The sequence below is a fragment of the Tamandua tetradactyla genome, chromosome 1 (genome assembly GCF_023851605.1).
Source record: "Tamandua tetradactyla isolate mTamTet1 chromosome 1, mTamTet1.pri, whole genome shotgun sequence".
Classification (NCBI taxonomy): domain Eukaryota; kingdom Metazoa; phylum Chordata; class Mammalia; order Pilosa; family Myrmecophagidae; genus Tamandua; species Tamandua tetradactyla.
Genome location: NC_135327.1, coordinates 10499986 through 10515529, shown reverse-complemented (window position 1 = coordinate 10515529; position 15544 = coordinate 10499986). Strand labels below are relative to the sequence as shown.

At 38.0% G+C, this 15544-nt stretch overlaps 1 protein-coding gene across 6 annotated transcripts in view; it reads right to left on the bottom strand.

Annotated features, from left to right (window-relative positions):
- The window catches only part of CHD6 (chromodomain helicase DNA binding protein 6), a 261441-nt gene that overhangs the window by 227204 nt on the left and 18693 nt on the right, over window positions 1-15544 (bottom strand). Inside the window, exon 2 of one of the 6 annotated variants that reach the window (XM_077168263.1) lies at window positions 1021-1140. The exons of the other annotated variants lie outside the window; for them this stretch is intronic. The gene's annotated coding sequence lies outside the window, so the exon portion shown is untranslated. The remainder of the gene's footprint in view (window positions 1-1020; window positions 1141-15544) is intronic. 6 annotated transcript variants of the gene reach the window in all.

The following is a 15544-nucleotide window of genomic DNA, read 5'->3' as shown; positions in this document are numbered from 1 at the left end:
AAATCCAAAAAGAAACAGAAACTATAGGGAAACAAATGGAAAAATATGAGCAGGGGCTCAGGGAATTGAATGATAATAAGAAGCACACAAATGTACGTGTAGTAGGTGTCCCAGAAGGAGAAGAGAAGGGAAAAGGAGGAGAAAAACTAATGGAAGAAATTATCACTGAAAATTTCCCAACTCTTAGGAAAGACCTAAAATTACAGATCCAAGAAGTGCAGCGCACCCCAAAGAAAATAGATCCAAATAGGCGTTCCCCAAGACACTACTAGTTAGAATGTCAGAGGTCAAAAGGAAAGAGAGGATCTTGAAAGCAGCAAGAGAAAAACAATCTATCACATACAAGGGAAACCCAATAAGACTATATGTAGATTTCTCAGCAGAAACCATGGAGGCAAGAAGATAGTGGGATGATATATTTAAATTACTAAAAGAAAAAAACTGCCAACCAAGACTTCTATATCCAGCAAAATTGTCCTTCAAAAATGAGGGAGAAATTAAAACATTTTCAGACAAAAAGTCACTGAGAGAATTTGTGACCAAGAGACCAGCTCTGCAAAAAATACTAAAGGGAGCACTACAGTCAGATACGAAAAGACAGAAGAGAGAGGTGTGGAGAAGAGTGTAGAAAGAAGGAAAATCAGAAATGATATATATAATACAAAAGGCAAAATGGTAGAGGAAAGTATTACCCAAACAGTAATAACACTAAATGTTAATGGACTGAATCCCCAATCAAAAGACATAGACTGGCAGAATGGATTAAAAAACAGGATCCTTCTATATGTTGTCTACAGGAAACATATCTTAGACCCAAAGATAAACATAGGTTGAAAGTGAAAGGTTGCGAAAAGATATTTCATGCAAATAACAACCAGAAAAAAGCAGGAGCAGCTATACTAATATCCAACAAATTAGACTTCAAATGTAAAACAGTTAAAAGAGACAAAGAAGGATACTATCTATTAATAAAAGGAACAATTAAACAAGAAGACATAACAATCATAAATATTTACTCACCGAATCAGAATGCCCCAAAATACGTGAGGAATACACCACAAACACTGAAAAGGGAAAGAGACACATCTACCATAATAGTTGGAGACTTCAATTCACCACTCTCATCAATGGACAGAACATCTAGACAGAGGATCAATAAAGAAACTGAGAATTTGAATATTACAATAAACGAACTAGACGTAACAGACATTCATAGAACATTACACCCCACAACAGCAGGATACACCTTTTTCTCAAGTGCTCATGGATCATTCTCAAAGATAGACCATATGCTGGGTCACAAAGCAAGTCTTAACAAATTTAAAAAGCTTGAAATCATACACAACACTTTCTCGGATCATAAAGGAATGAAGTTGGAAATCAATAATAGGCAGAGTGCCAGAAAATTCACAAATACGTGGAGGCTAAACAACACACTCTTAAACAACCAGTGGGTCAAGGAAGAAATTACAAGAGAAACTAGTAAATATCTCGAGGCGAATGAAAATGAAAACACAACATATCAAAACTTATGGGATGCAGCAAAGGCAATGCTAAGAGGGAAATTTATTGCCCTAAATGCCTATATCAAAAAAGAAGAAAGGGAAAAAATTCGGGAATTAACTGTCCACTTGGAAGAACTGGAGAAAGAACAGCAAACTAACCCCAAAGCAAGCAAAAGGAAAGAAATAACAAAGATCAGAGCAGAAATAAATGAAATTGAGAACATGAAAACAATAGAGAAAATCAGTAAGACCAGAAGTTGGTTCTACGAGAAAATCAACAAGATTGATGGGCCCTTAGCAAGACTGACAAAAAGAAGAAGAGAGAGGACGCAAATAAATAGGATCAGAAATGGAAGAGGAGACATAACCACTGACCTCACAGAAATAAAGGAGGTAATAACAGGATACTATGAACAACTTTACGCTAATAAATACAACAATGTAGATGAAATGGACAAGTTCCCAGAAAGGCATGAACAACCAACTTTGACTCAAGATGAAATAGACGACCTCAACAAACCAATCACAAGTAAAGAAATCAAATCAGTCATTCAAAAGCTCCCCAAAAAGAAAAGTCCAGGACCAGACGGCTTCACATGTGAATTCTACCAAACATTCCAGAAAGAATTAGTACCAACCCTGCTCAAACTCTTCAAAAAAATTGAAGTGGAGGGAAAGCTACCTAATTCATTCTATGAAGCCAACATCACCCTCATACCAAAACCAGGCAAAGATATTACAAAAACAGAAAACTACAGACCAATCTCTCTAATGAATATAGATGCAAAAATCCTCAACAAAATTCTAGCAAATCAAATCCAGCAACACATTAAAAGAATTATACATCATGACCAAGTAGGATTCATCCCAGGTATGCAAGGATGGTTCAACATAAGAAAATCAATTAATGTAATACACCACATCAACAAATCAAAGCAGAAAAATCTCATGATCATCTCAATTGATGTAGAAAAGGCATTTGACAAGATTCAACAACCTTTCCTGTTGAAAACACTTCAAAGGATAGGAATACAAGGGAACTTCCTTAAAATGATAGAGGGAATATATGAAAAACCCACAGCTAATATCATCCTCAATGGGGAAAAATTGAAAACTTTCCCCCTAAGATCAGGAACAAGACAAGGATGTCCATTATCAACACTATTATTCAACATCGTGTTGGAGGTTCTAGCCAGAGCAATTAGACAAGAAAAAGAAATACAAGGCATCAAAATTGGAAAGGAAGAAGTAAAACTAGCACTGTTTGCAAACAATATGATACTATACGTTGAAAACCCGGAAAAATCCACAACAAAACTACTAGAGCTAATAAATGAGTACAGCAAAGTAGCAGGTTACAAGATCAACAACATTCAAAAATCTGTAGTGTTTCTATACAGTAGCAATGAACAAGCTGAGGAGGAAATCAAGAAACGAATCCCATTTACAATTGCAACTAAAAGAATAAAATACCTAGGAATAAATTTAACTAAAGAGACAAAAAACCTATACAAAGAAAACTACAAAAAACTGCTAAAAGAAATCACAGAAGACCTAAATAGATGGAAGGGCATACCGTGTTCATGGATTGGAAGACTAAATATAGTTAAGATGTCAGTTCTACCTAAATTGATTTACAGATTCAATGCAATACCAATCAAAATCCCAACAACTTATTTTTCAGAAATAGAAAAACCAATAAGCAAATTTATCTGGAAGGGCAGGGTGCCCCGAACTGCTAAAACTATCGTGAGGAAAAAAAATGAAGCTGGAGGTCTCACGCTGTCGGACTTTAAGGCATATTATGGAAGCCACAGTGGTCAAAACAGCATGGTACTGGCACAAAAATAGATATATCGACCAATGGAATCGAATAGAGTGCTCAGATATAGACCCGCTCATCTATGGACATTTGATCTTTGATAAGGCAGTCAAGCCAACTCACCTGGGACAGAACAGTCTCTTCAATAAATGGTGCCTAGAGAACTGGATATCCATATGCAAAAGAATGAAAGAGGACCTGTATCTCACATCCTATACAAAAGTTAACTCAAAATGGATCAAAGATCTAAACATTAGGTCTAAGACCATAAAACAGTTAGAGGAAAAGGTAGGGAGATATCTTATGAATCTTACAATTGGAGGCGGTTTTATGGACCTTAAACCTAAAGCAAAAGCACTGAAGAAAGAAAGAAAGAAATGGGAGTTCCTCAAAATTAAACACTTTTGCACATCAAAGAACTTCATCAAGAAAGTAGAAAGACAGCCTACACAATGGGAGACAATATTTGGAAACGACATATCAGATAAAGGTCTAGTATTCAGAATTTATAGAGATTGTTCAACTCAACAACAAAAAGACAGCCAACCGAATTACAAAATTGGAAAAAGACTTGAACAGACACCTCTCAGAAGAGCAAATACAAATGGCCAAAAGGCACATGAAGAGATGCTCAATGTCCCTGGCTATTAGAGAAATGCAAATCAAAACCACAAGGAGATATCATCTCACACCCACCTGAATGGCCATTATCAACAAAACAAAAAATGACAAGTGCTGGAGAGGATGTGGAGAAAGAGGCACACTTATCCACTGTTGGTGGGAATGTCAAATGGTGCAACCACTGTGGAAGGTAGTTAGGCGGTTCCTCAAAAAGCTGAATATAGAATTACCATACGACCCAGCAATACCATTGCTAGGTATCTACTCAGAGGACTTAAGGGCAAAGACACAAATGGACATTTGCACACCAATGTTTATAGCAGCATTATTTACAATTGCAAAGAGATGGAAACAGCCAAAATGTCCATCAACAGACAAGTGGCTAAACAAACTGTGGTATATACGTACGATGGAATATTATGCAGCTTTAAGACAGAATAAACTTAGGAAGCATGTAATAACATGGATGGACCTAGAGAACATTATGCTGAGTGAGACTAGCCAAAAACTAAAGGACAAATACTGTATGGTCCCACTGATGTGAACCGACATTCGAGAATAAACTTGGAATATGTCACTGGTAACAGAGTTCAGCAGGAGTTAGAAACAGGGTAAGACAATGGGTAATTGGACCTGAAGGGATACAGACTGTGCACAGGACTGGATACAAAAACTCAAAAATGGACAGCACAATAGTACCTAATTGTAATGTAATTATGTTAAAACACTGAATAAGCTGCATCTGAGCTATAGTTTTTTGGTTTTTTTTTATATTTTTTGTATTTTATATTTTTATTTTTTTCTCTATGTTATCATTTTATTTCTTTTTCTGTTGTCTTGCTATTTCTTTTTCTAAATCGATGCAAATGTACTAAGAAATGATGATCATACATCTATGTGATGATATTAAGAATTACTGATTGCATATGTAGAATGGAATGATTTCTAAATGTTGTGTTAATTTTTTTTAATTAATAAAAAAAATTCATGAAGCACGTATTTGAGACTAGTACACTTTGTCTTACTTTAATTTAAAAATGATAAAATTAGTGACAGACACTTCCAATATGAAAAACTTAGCTAGAAGTAAAAACCTAAAATTGTGGAATTGTAACTCATACTAAGCTCCAACATCTGTTCTACAACTAACTATGGTGCTGTGCATTGAAATTTATTGCTTTTTTGTATATATGTTATTTTTCACAAAAAAAAAAAAGAAAAGAAAAAAGTCAATTGTGGTGATAAAAAAAATATTTAAGCCTCTATCTTCCTGTATTCTGGAGCAGTTATAAGGAAAAATCTGAGAGGATATTATGGTAGCCCTTGACAAACTCTGGGATCTGTCCTGTAACTACTTGTTGAAGAGTACTTTGAAAACTACTGCTTTTTTATTTCTTTGCTTTGTATATATGTTATACTATAAAATAAAAAAGTTAAAAAAAAAAAAAAAAAGGAAAAAATAAAAAAGATTCCTCATTCCCATTACCTACCTGGGTAAAAGTTCCATGCATGGTACCCCACACACTCCCCACCCAGAAAACATCAGTGCTCAAGTAAAGGCTCTGGGACTGAATGCCTAAATACCTTCTGAATACAATAATCAATAAACCATTTACATATAAGAGAAGAAAAACCTAGCAATTCCAATCACCATCCTGGGTTACCGGCGCTAGGCCACAGGGACACCTTCACCCACAGCCACCCTCAAGCAGCACTTCCTCCACGTACATTTGGCCAGGAGCAGAGTCCTTAGGTGTCCAGCCCTATTGCTGAGGGTACTATCCCAATGGCACTTACAGACACTAGGAAAAAAATAGAATTTTACAACTGGAAGCTCTTTCTACTATGTTAAGAATCTAGACACACTGACAATAAGATCAAAAGGAAGTCTCTCTCTAACTCTCTAGCAATTTTCATTTAATTCTTCTGCAATTGTTTACCTGACAAATTCCTATTCATCATTCAAAACCCAATTTAGATGTCAACTCTTCTGGAAAGCTCTCCCTATCCTCACCACCCTCCTCTACATTCCTTTTACTGCTGTACTTACTTTTTTCACTATAATTAAAATATTGGTTATGTCTACTTTCCATACTGTGATCACATTCATCACTCTGGCCTCTACTGCATGGCAGGCACTTAGGAAACGGCAATGTCTGTTAACTAACTTGAAACATGACTACCACTGGACAAGCCCTGCCATTTAAATACCCAACTCTAGAGTTCTAAAATAAGTGGTATATCCCAGATAAGGCACAGTCTGTACTCAAAAAAGGGGTGAAAAAACTATTAATATTCTCTTGAACGATGTTAATTTTAGTATTGTGGTCAGCAGCCTTGAAGAAGGAACTTCAGGGTAGCAACCTCAAGACTAAATGGCTTAAATGTAAATCATGAATCTGCTAGGGAAGCTAAGCTCCTGAAGAGAGGTATGATGCAGCAGCCATGGCCCCAGAAGTGGGGAGCTGAGCCTCTCTGAGGCAGGGTCTCCAAAGCTCTGCATTTATATTACACATGAAGACAAGTAATCACGTGACCCTGAACAAGTTACTTCATCTCCCTATGTCTTAGTTCCCTTATCAGTAATATGGGGGTAGAAACACTACCTATACAGCACACAGTTTAAAGGATTAAATAAGACAATAAATATAAAATGCTAAACACAGTACCTAGCATTACAGTAAGCACCAATAAGCATTTGCTCTATCTTTATTCACCATAACTGGAATTCTGCAGCTGCTCTAGGATGGGTTAGGGATGCCTCAGTTCTATTTGGTCCTGTCACATTCCTATCTTATGTGGCACTGGGACCAAAACTAACCAGGGGCAAAATGTGTTCTTTAGGCCTTTCCATTCACTGGCCTCCTTGCCTGAACATCTGACTCCCCCTGGCTATGCTGGGCCTCCTTCTCTGACCATAAACACAGCTCAGAAAAGTGAAGCTACATTTCATTCTTCGTACTCTGTCCTCTTCCACTCTTCTAACAAAAGCTTTGTAGTTCCCTATTTCTTTTCCTCAGTGCCCTCTCTATTCCTTGTTAGCCAACAGATTAGTGACAGCAAATTAATCAAATACACAGATTCCTACAGTCACTTGCCCAAATATTTTTATGGATAAACCAGTTAATAATGAGAATTTCAAGAATCTCAGGCTCTACCAACCAACTGTCAGATGGAATATTTTCCCTCTGTCCCTTCTTCCTTTTTGGGGGGATGGAGAGCAGCAACAGGCACCACAAATCACAGAATGAAGGAAACTGCCCAATTCACCTGCCTCTGAGACAAACCCATTCAGGCAGTTTTACCTTTGGCTTAAAAAGCTCACTGCAGCTCTCCCCTTCATGTGCTCCCCAGCCTCCAAACCACACCAAGAAATAAACTGTCAAAGTGTGCTCAGCAAAAAATGTTTATTTGGTACAAAATTTATACTTTGACTAGTGCATTTCCTAATATAACTTCTATGGAAAGCTTAATTGAACACCATAATACTTGGAACATTGAGTAGGGCATGAGATATTGTAGGTTTGTCCAGAGTGATGCACCGATAAATCCCTGAGCAATTTCAACAGCAAATAAAAAAGTATTTGCAAAGTCCCCTTCGGGGAATGGTGAGAAAGGGGGAAATTTCAACTTCCCCAAGTGGAGAATTCTTGATATTCTCACAAGCAGTGGGGGCAACCAAAGCAACAGGCTGAGCCCCCAATCTTGGGGTTTGTTCACATGAAACTTCACCCTGCAAAGGATAGGCTAAGCCTACTTAAAATCTGGCCTACGAGTCACCCCCAAGAGAACCTCTTTTGTTGCTCTGATGTGGCCTCTCTCCCAGCCAACACAACAAGTAAACCCACTGCCCTCCCCCTCTCTACATGGGACATGACTCCCAGGGGTGTGGACCTTCCTGGCAATGTGGGACAGAAATCTTAGAACGAGCTGGGACTCAGCATCAAGGGATTGAGAAAACTTTCTCGACCAAAAGGGGGAAGAGGGAAATGAGACAAAGTGTCAATGGCTGAGAGGTTCCAAACAGAGTCTAGAGGTTATCCTGGAGGTTATTCTTATGCATCAAGTAGATATCATCTTGTTATTCAAGATGTAATAGAGAGGCTGGAGGGAACTGCCTGAAAATGTAGAACTGTGTTCCAGTAGCCACGTTTCTTGAGGATGATTGAATAATGATACAGCTGTCACAATGTTACTGTGTGATTGTGAAAACCTTGTGTCTGATGCTCCTTTTATCTACCTTGTCAACAGACGAGTAGAACATATGGAATAAAAATAAATAATAGGGGGAACAAATGCTAAAATAAATTTAGTTTGAAATGCTAGTGATCAGTGAAAGCAAAGGGTAAGGGGTATGGTAGGTATAATTTTTTTGTTGTTGCTCTGTCTTCATTTTATTTCTTTTTATTTCTTTTTCTGAATTAATGCAAATGTTCTAAGAAATGATGAATATGCAACTAACTGATGATATTGTGAATTACTGATTATGTATGTTGACGCTTTATTTGGTTTCTTAATTTTTTAATTAATAAATAAATCAAAAAACATATGGATAAAAATAAATAAATAATAGGGGGCTAAGACAAAATAAATTGAGTTGATAGGAATAGTAGTGTTCAATGGGAGGGAGAGGTAAGGGGTATGGGATATACGCATTTTTTTTCTTTTTTCTTCTTTCTTTCTCTAGAGTGATGCAAGTGCTCTAAAACAATGATCATGGTGATGAATACACAACTATGCGATGATACTGTGAGCCATTGATTGTATACCATGTATGGACTCTATGTGTGTGAAGATCCGTAAAAAATATTTTTTTAAAAAAGAAAAAAAAAAAAATTGGCCTACAAGTCACCCCCAAGAGAACCTCTTTTGTTACTCTGATGTGGCCTCTCTCTCAGTCAACACAACAAGTAAACTCACTGCCCTCCCCCTCTCTACATGGGACATGACTCCAGGGGTGTGGACCTTCCTAGCTATGGGGGACAGAAATTCTAGAATAAGGTGGGATTCAGCATCAAGGATTGAGAAAACCTTCTCAACCAAAAGGGGGAAGAGCAAAATGAGACAAAATAAAGTGTCAATGGCTGAGAGATTCCAAACAGAGTCGAGAGGTTATCCTGGAGGTTATTCCTACGCATTAAATAGATACCACCATTTTAGTTAAGGTGTAATGGAGAGGCTGGAGGGAAGTGCCTGAAAATGCCGAGCTGTGTTCCAGTAGTCATGTTTCTTGAAGATGATTGTATAATGATAAAGCTTTCACAATGTGACTGTGTGATTGTGAAAACCTTGTGGCTGATGCTCCTTTTACCTACCTTTTCGACAGATGAGTAAAACACACAGATTAGAAATAAATAATAGGGAGAACAAATGTCAAAATAAATTTGGTACATTGAAATGCTAGTGATCAATGAAAGGGAGAGTAGGGGGTATGGTGTATATGAATTTTTTTCTGTTTTCTTTTTATTTCTTTTTCTGAATTTATGCAAATGTTCTAAGAAATGAAAATGATGATGAGTATACAAATATGTGATGAAAAAAAAAGAGTGTGCTCAGATTCAAGGGCCTTTATTTAAACAGTCCAATGACTGCAATAAGCACAGCGGCTCAAGGTTAGGACGCTGCCCCATCTCTCTTCTTCCCCCTCAGCCCTCTGGTGGATGGCGGGTGGTCTCTGGACCAGCTGTGCCTCCACAGGGTTCATGGCTCTATCTTCTCACTGGCTGTCATGCTGCGGAAAGGTCTTAAAAATTAGTCAGTGAATCACCATCAGTATTTCTTCTTAGGTTAAAAAAAAAAAACTTAGAATAAAAACTGGTGAATTTCATGGTATGTATTCAATAACTTTTTTTTTTTAATTTTGAATTAGCTATACATACATACGCATCTGTGTGCATACAGGATATAATACAGTGTTACTGAATTATACTCACAACAAGATTACAAAACTGTAATTTTGGCAATCAGATGTGAGTGGAAGGTAAATTCTTGCCAGTAGGAGAAATAGACTCTCAGAGCTACTTTGTTTCTAGGTTTCAGGCTGCCTGCAATTTAGGTCAAGCATTGTATTTTCAATGGGGCAATATCTTCCCAAAGAGGCAAAAATTGGTTTTGGGGGGTCAAAACATCTTACATTTTTATGCCTAAAGCACAGATGTACATATAGTACATAAACAGAAACAGTACCTCTGTGGTATTAAAATTTCATGGGGAGGGCAATAAAGTCTAAAAATACGTCCAAAAAAAAAAAAACTGCCTTAGGACAGCAATAATGAAAATTAAAAGGCTGAGAAACAATAGGTTAAAATAATTCACTTTATGAACCTTAACTTCTCAGACTCCATATGCAGCTGGAAATGGCATGGCTTAGCAAGGCCTTGCTTTGGTCACTTGTTTCTCTTCGTGCATAAGGACAAGAGTGTATAAGAAGGGGAGAAGGCTGGGAAAGGACATGATCCTAAGGTTTCAAGTCCTCTGTTCAAATACCACCTCATTTTCACCCTATGCCCAAAATCCAAGCAGTGCTCAGATTTACAGGAAAAGAGCTCAGTTTTCTTAAAAACAAGTACAGCGATTGAGTATGCGGTTGGAAATGAAGGTTTGGAGTGAAGAGGGTGGGAGGGAAATACGGATTTCAGAATCATCCAAAGGTGAAAAAACGGGAGAGAATAAGTCTGCCCAGAGATGATATGTAAAGCAAGAAGGGCAGAAGTCATGATCCTGAGGAATATTTAAAGGAGGATACTTAATATTTAAAAATAATAATAAATTAGAACCCCCATAATCGATATAAAGACAAGCTTTTGATAACCAGTGGCCCCCAAGAACAGAAGCCCCTTCCTCATCTAACTCCTAGCATATCAGATAACTCAAAAGTCAACTATAAAAATCCTTTTCCAAAGTCTCATTAATACAATCTCATTGTCTTAATTAAGCACCTGGGTGACCTGAATGGCTTTAATCCTAGAAAAGATGGGAAAGAATTCTCTTTAAGAGAAAGCCTCACTCAGGAAACTGTGAACAGGTCTGCACTGAGTGCTAAGTGCCTATCCATCTCAGAAGCCCAACTCCTGTGCTGGGGAACACGGAAGGAGGTACGCAGGGAAGAAGGATGGGGAAGCTTTTCCACACTGTCCTTTATGGTGTTTTTATTTCCCATTTTGAAATTCTGTGACTACCAGATCAGACTAATCTATACCGAAATGTAAGGACACAACAACTTAATATAATGCATGATCCTTGAATGGATCCCAGATCAGACAAAAAAAAAAGCATAAACATTATACAAATGCTCTTTCATGAACTATAACAAATGTACCACACTAATCCAAGGTATTGATAACAGGGTTGTATATGGGAACGCTGTATTTTATTCATGATTTTTCTATAAACCTATGGCTTCTCTAATAGTTTAAAAAAAAGCACTGGGACAACTGGGAAAATTTGAATATGGTTTTATGTCAAATTGCCTGAGTGATACAACTATACTACAGTTACAGAGGAGAATACCCTTATTCATAGAGTAAATATGCAAATATATTTAGGGGTGAAGTGTCACAATGTCGGCAAGTAACCCTCAAATGGTTCGCCACCACGCCACCACAATCCCAAAAAAGTGCATATATATAGAGAGACAAGGCTATAAAGCAAATTTGGCAAAATGTCAAAAGTTACACAAAGCAGAAGAGGGGAGAGATTGCTTTAGGCATATGTAGCGAGCAAAGGCCCCATGAAGACAACGATAAGCAAGGGGCATGCATGAAATAGCGCATGCATGGGAAATAGTGCAAATATGGCCCATCGCACAGGAAAAAGCTATCCAGCTCTGTCTTAGGTTTCTTCAAGAGATATCCTGTAAAAAGCCTTCTTTAGAAATGTGATTTCAGGAGCCAAGATGGCAGCATAATGAGGTGTGGGATTTAGTTCGTCCTCCAGAGCAGCTAGTAAATAGCCAGGAACAGTTCAGAACAACTGCTGGGGCCACATCAGTGACTGGACACACAGGGTACCCCAGTCCAGACAAGGTGAACCAGCTGTGAGCCACCCAGAACCCTGAGTCCCCCAAGCTGCAGACGCCAGCGCACCTCCACCGCAGGCTGCTTCCCAGAGGGGAAAGGAAAGGGACTTTAACAGCAGCAGGGGCTGAGCAACCAAGATGCTACTGTGGAATTAATTCACAAATTCTGACTACTAAAAATAAGCTGCCAGCTCAGCTGAACCTCCAGCAAAACCTGAGGTTGCTGGATTTTGCCCATGCACAGAGGGGGCAGGGCTGACTGAAAAAGAAAAAAAAAAAAAGAGGTTTTTTTTTTTTTTTTTTTTTCCTTTGGATCAGGCAGCACAAAATACTTGAAAGGGTCTGGGCCCTGAAGGAAAGGAGGTGGCACAAACCTGGAGATACACAGAGCAACATACCAACTTAAGTTCTTGATTGGCAAATCCGAGGAACGGGGATCCTGTTCTGAAAAGGATTTTTTTTTTCTTATTTTTTTTTTTTTTTGTGGCTGTGTTTCTACCACTTGACGGCTCTTTGGATACAAGTGCAAGGCTTCTCATGCTCCTGCAGCCCCAGGCATGGGCAGAATTAAGCTTGTGTGAGAGCTTCTCTGGAGGCTGTGCCATCCCCAGGGGAGGGGTGGGGCCCAGCTCAGGTGGATTCCCTCCCTCAAGGAATTCAGACACCAGGGTCTGGAAAACTGAAGTGATTAAAGCCAGTGTACAACCTCTCCTCTGTCTCCACCATGTCACCAGCAGGGAGAATCTTCCAAAGTTAAAGATACTGCATCATCTTATGCGGTGGGACCTACAGGCAAACAGGCACCACATACTGGGCAGGATAGAAAAAACACAGAGTCCAGAGACTTCACAGGAAAGTCTTCCAACCTGCTGGGTCTCACCCTCAGGGAAAACTGATGCAGGTGACTCTTTCCTCCTGACAGGAGGCCAGTTTGGTCTGGGAAAATCCGGCTGGGGTCTAATAAGTAGACCCTCCTAAGGGTGGCGGAAAAAAGGCACTATACAGGCAGGGCAAGAAACAAGAACTGAAAATTCTGCTCTGTTAAACAAAACCTAAGCTAGTGGTCCAGAATAAACTGAACTGAATGTCAAAGAACAGATAGACAACAAAGTCACCCAGCAAGAAAATCCTACGTGAAAGAAGTGAAAACAATCTCCAGAATAAAGTAATTAAGGAAATTAGATGCCAGCAAAAAAACAATGAATCATACTAGGAAAACTCAAGATACGGCCCAGTGAAAGGAACAAACCAACAATTCAAATGAGATACAGGAGTTGAAATAATTAATTCAAATGTTCGAAAAGATATGGAAAACCTCATCAAAAATCAAATCAATGAATTAAGGGAAAATACAAAGAAGGCAAGGGACAAACAAAAAGAAGAAATTGAAAGTCGGAAAAAACAAACCACAGAACTTATGGGAATAAAAGGCACAGCAGAAGAGATGAAAAAGCAATGGAAACCTACAATGTCAGATTTGAAGAGTTAGAAGATACGATTAGTGAAGTGGAGGACAGGACATCTAAAATCATACAAGGAAAAGAAAATGTAGGGATAAGAATGGAAAAATATGAGCCGGGACTCCCTGTCATTCAGGGAACTGAATGACAACATGAAGCGCAAGAATATGCATATTGTAGGTGTCTCAGAAGGAGAAGAGAAGGGAAAAGAAGGAGAAAAACTAATGGAGGGAATTATCACTGAAAATTTCCCAACTCTTATGAAAGACTTAAAATTCTTATCAAAGAACTGCAGCGTACCCGAAACAGAATAGATCCAAATAGATGTACTCCAAGACACTTACTAATCAGAATGCCAAATGTCAAAGAGAAAGAGAGACTACTGAAAGAGAAAAGAGAAAAGCAATCTATCACATAGATTGGGAAGCCCAATAAGACTATGCATAGATTTCTCAGCAGAAAACATGGAGGTGAGAAGACAGTGGTATGATATATTTTAACATACTAAAAGAGAAAAATTGCCAACCAACAGTTCTGTGTCAGCAAAACTGTCCTTCAAAATTGAGGGGGAAATCGAACTATTTTCAGACAAAAAAATCGCTGAGAGAATTTGTGACCAAGGGACCAGCTCTACAAGAAATACTAAAGGAAGCATTACAGACAGATAGGAAAACACAAGAGAGAGAGGTGTGCAGAAGAGTGTAGAAATGAAGACTATCAGTAAAGGTAAAAAAAAAAAAAAACCAAAAATTAGATATGACACAGAAAATCCAAAAGACAAAATGGTGGAAGAAAGTACTGCCCTTACAGGAGTAACACTAAATGTTAATGGATTAAACTCCCCAATCAAAAGACACAGACTGGCAGAATGGATTAAAAAGCAGGACCCATTTATATGCTGTCTCCAGGAGACACATCTTAGACCCAAGAACAAACATAGGTTGAAAGTGAAAGGCTGGGAAAAGATATTTCATGCAAACAACAATCAGAAAGCAGAACTAGCTATACGAATATCCAACAAATTAGACTTCAAATGTAAAACAATTAAGAGACAAATAAGAACACTATGTATTAATAAAAGGAATAATTCACCAAGATATAACAATCATAAATATTTATGCACTGAGCCAAAGTTCTCCAAAATACATGAGCCAAACACTGAAAAGAGAAACAGACACATCTACCATAATAGTTGGAGACGTCAATTCCACACTCGCATCAATGGACAGAACATCTAGACAGAGGATCAATAAAGAAGCAGAGAATTTAATAATACAATAAACGAACTAGACGTAACAGACACTTATAGAACATTATACCCCACAACAGCAGGATACATCTTTTTCTCAAGTGCTCATGGATCATTCTCAAAGACAGACCATATGCTGGTTCACAAAGCAAGTCTCAATAAATTAAAAAAGATTGAAATCATACATAACACTTTCTCGGATCAGAAAGGAATGAAGTTGGAAATCAATAACAGGCAGAGAGTCAGAAAATTCACAAATATATGGGGGCTCAGCAACATAGTCTTAAACAACCAGTGAGTCAAGGATGAAATTACAAGAGAAATCAGCAAATATCTCAAGGCAAATGAAAATGAAAACACAACATATTAAAGTGTATGGGACGCAGCTAAGGCAGTGCTAAGAGGGAAATTTATTACCCTAAATGACCATATCAAAAAAGAAGAGCAAAAATCAAGGAATTAACTGTTCTCTTGGAAGAACTAGAGAAAGAACAGCAAATTAACCCCAAGCAAGTAAAAGGAAAGAAATAACAGAGATTAGAGCAGAAATAAATGAAACTGAGAACATGAAAACAATTGAGAAAATCAACAAAACCAGAAGTTGGTTCTATGAGAAAATCAATAAGATTGATGGACCCTTAGCAAGACTGACAAAAAGAAGAAGAGAGAGGATGCAAATAAATAAGATCAGAAATGGAAGAGGAGACATAACCACTGACCCCACAGAAATAAAGGAAGTAATGACAGGATATTATGAACAACTTTATGCTAATAAACTCAACAATGTAGATGAAATGGACAACTTCCCAGAAAGGCATGAACAACTAAAACTGATTCAAGAAGAAACAGATGACCTCAACAAACTAATCA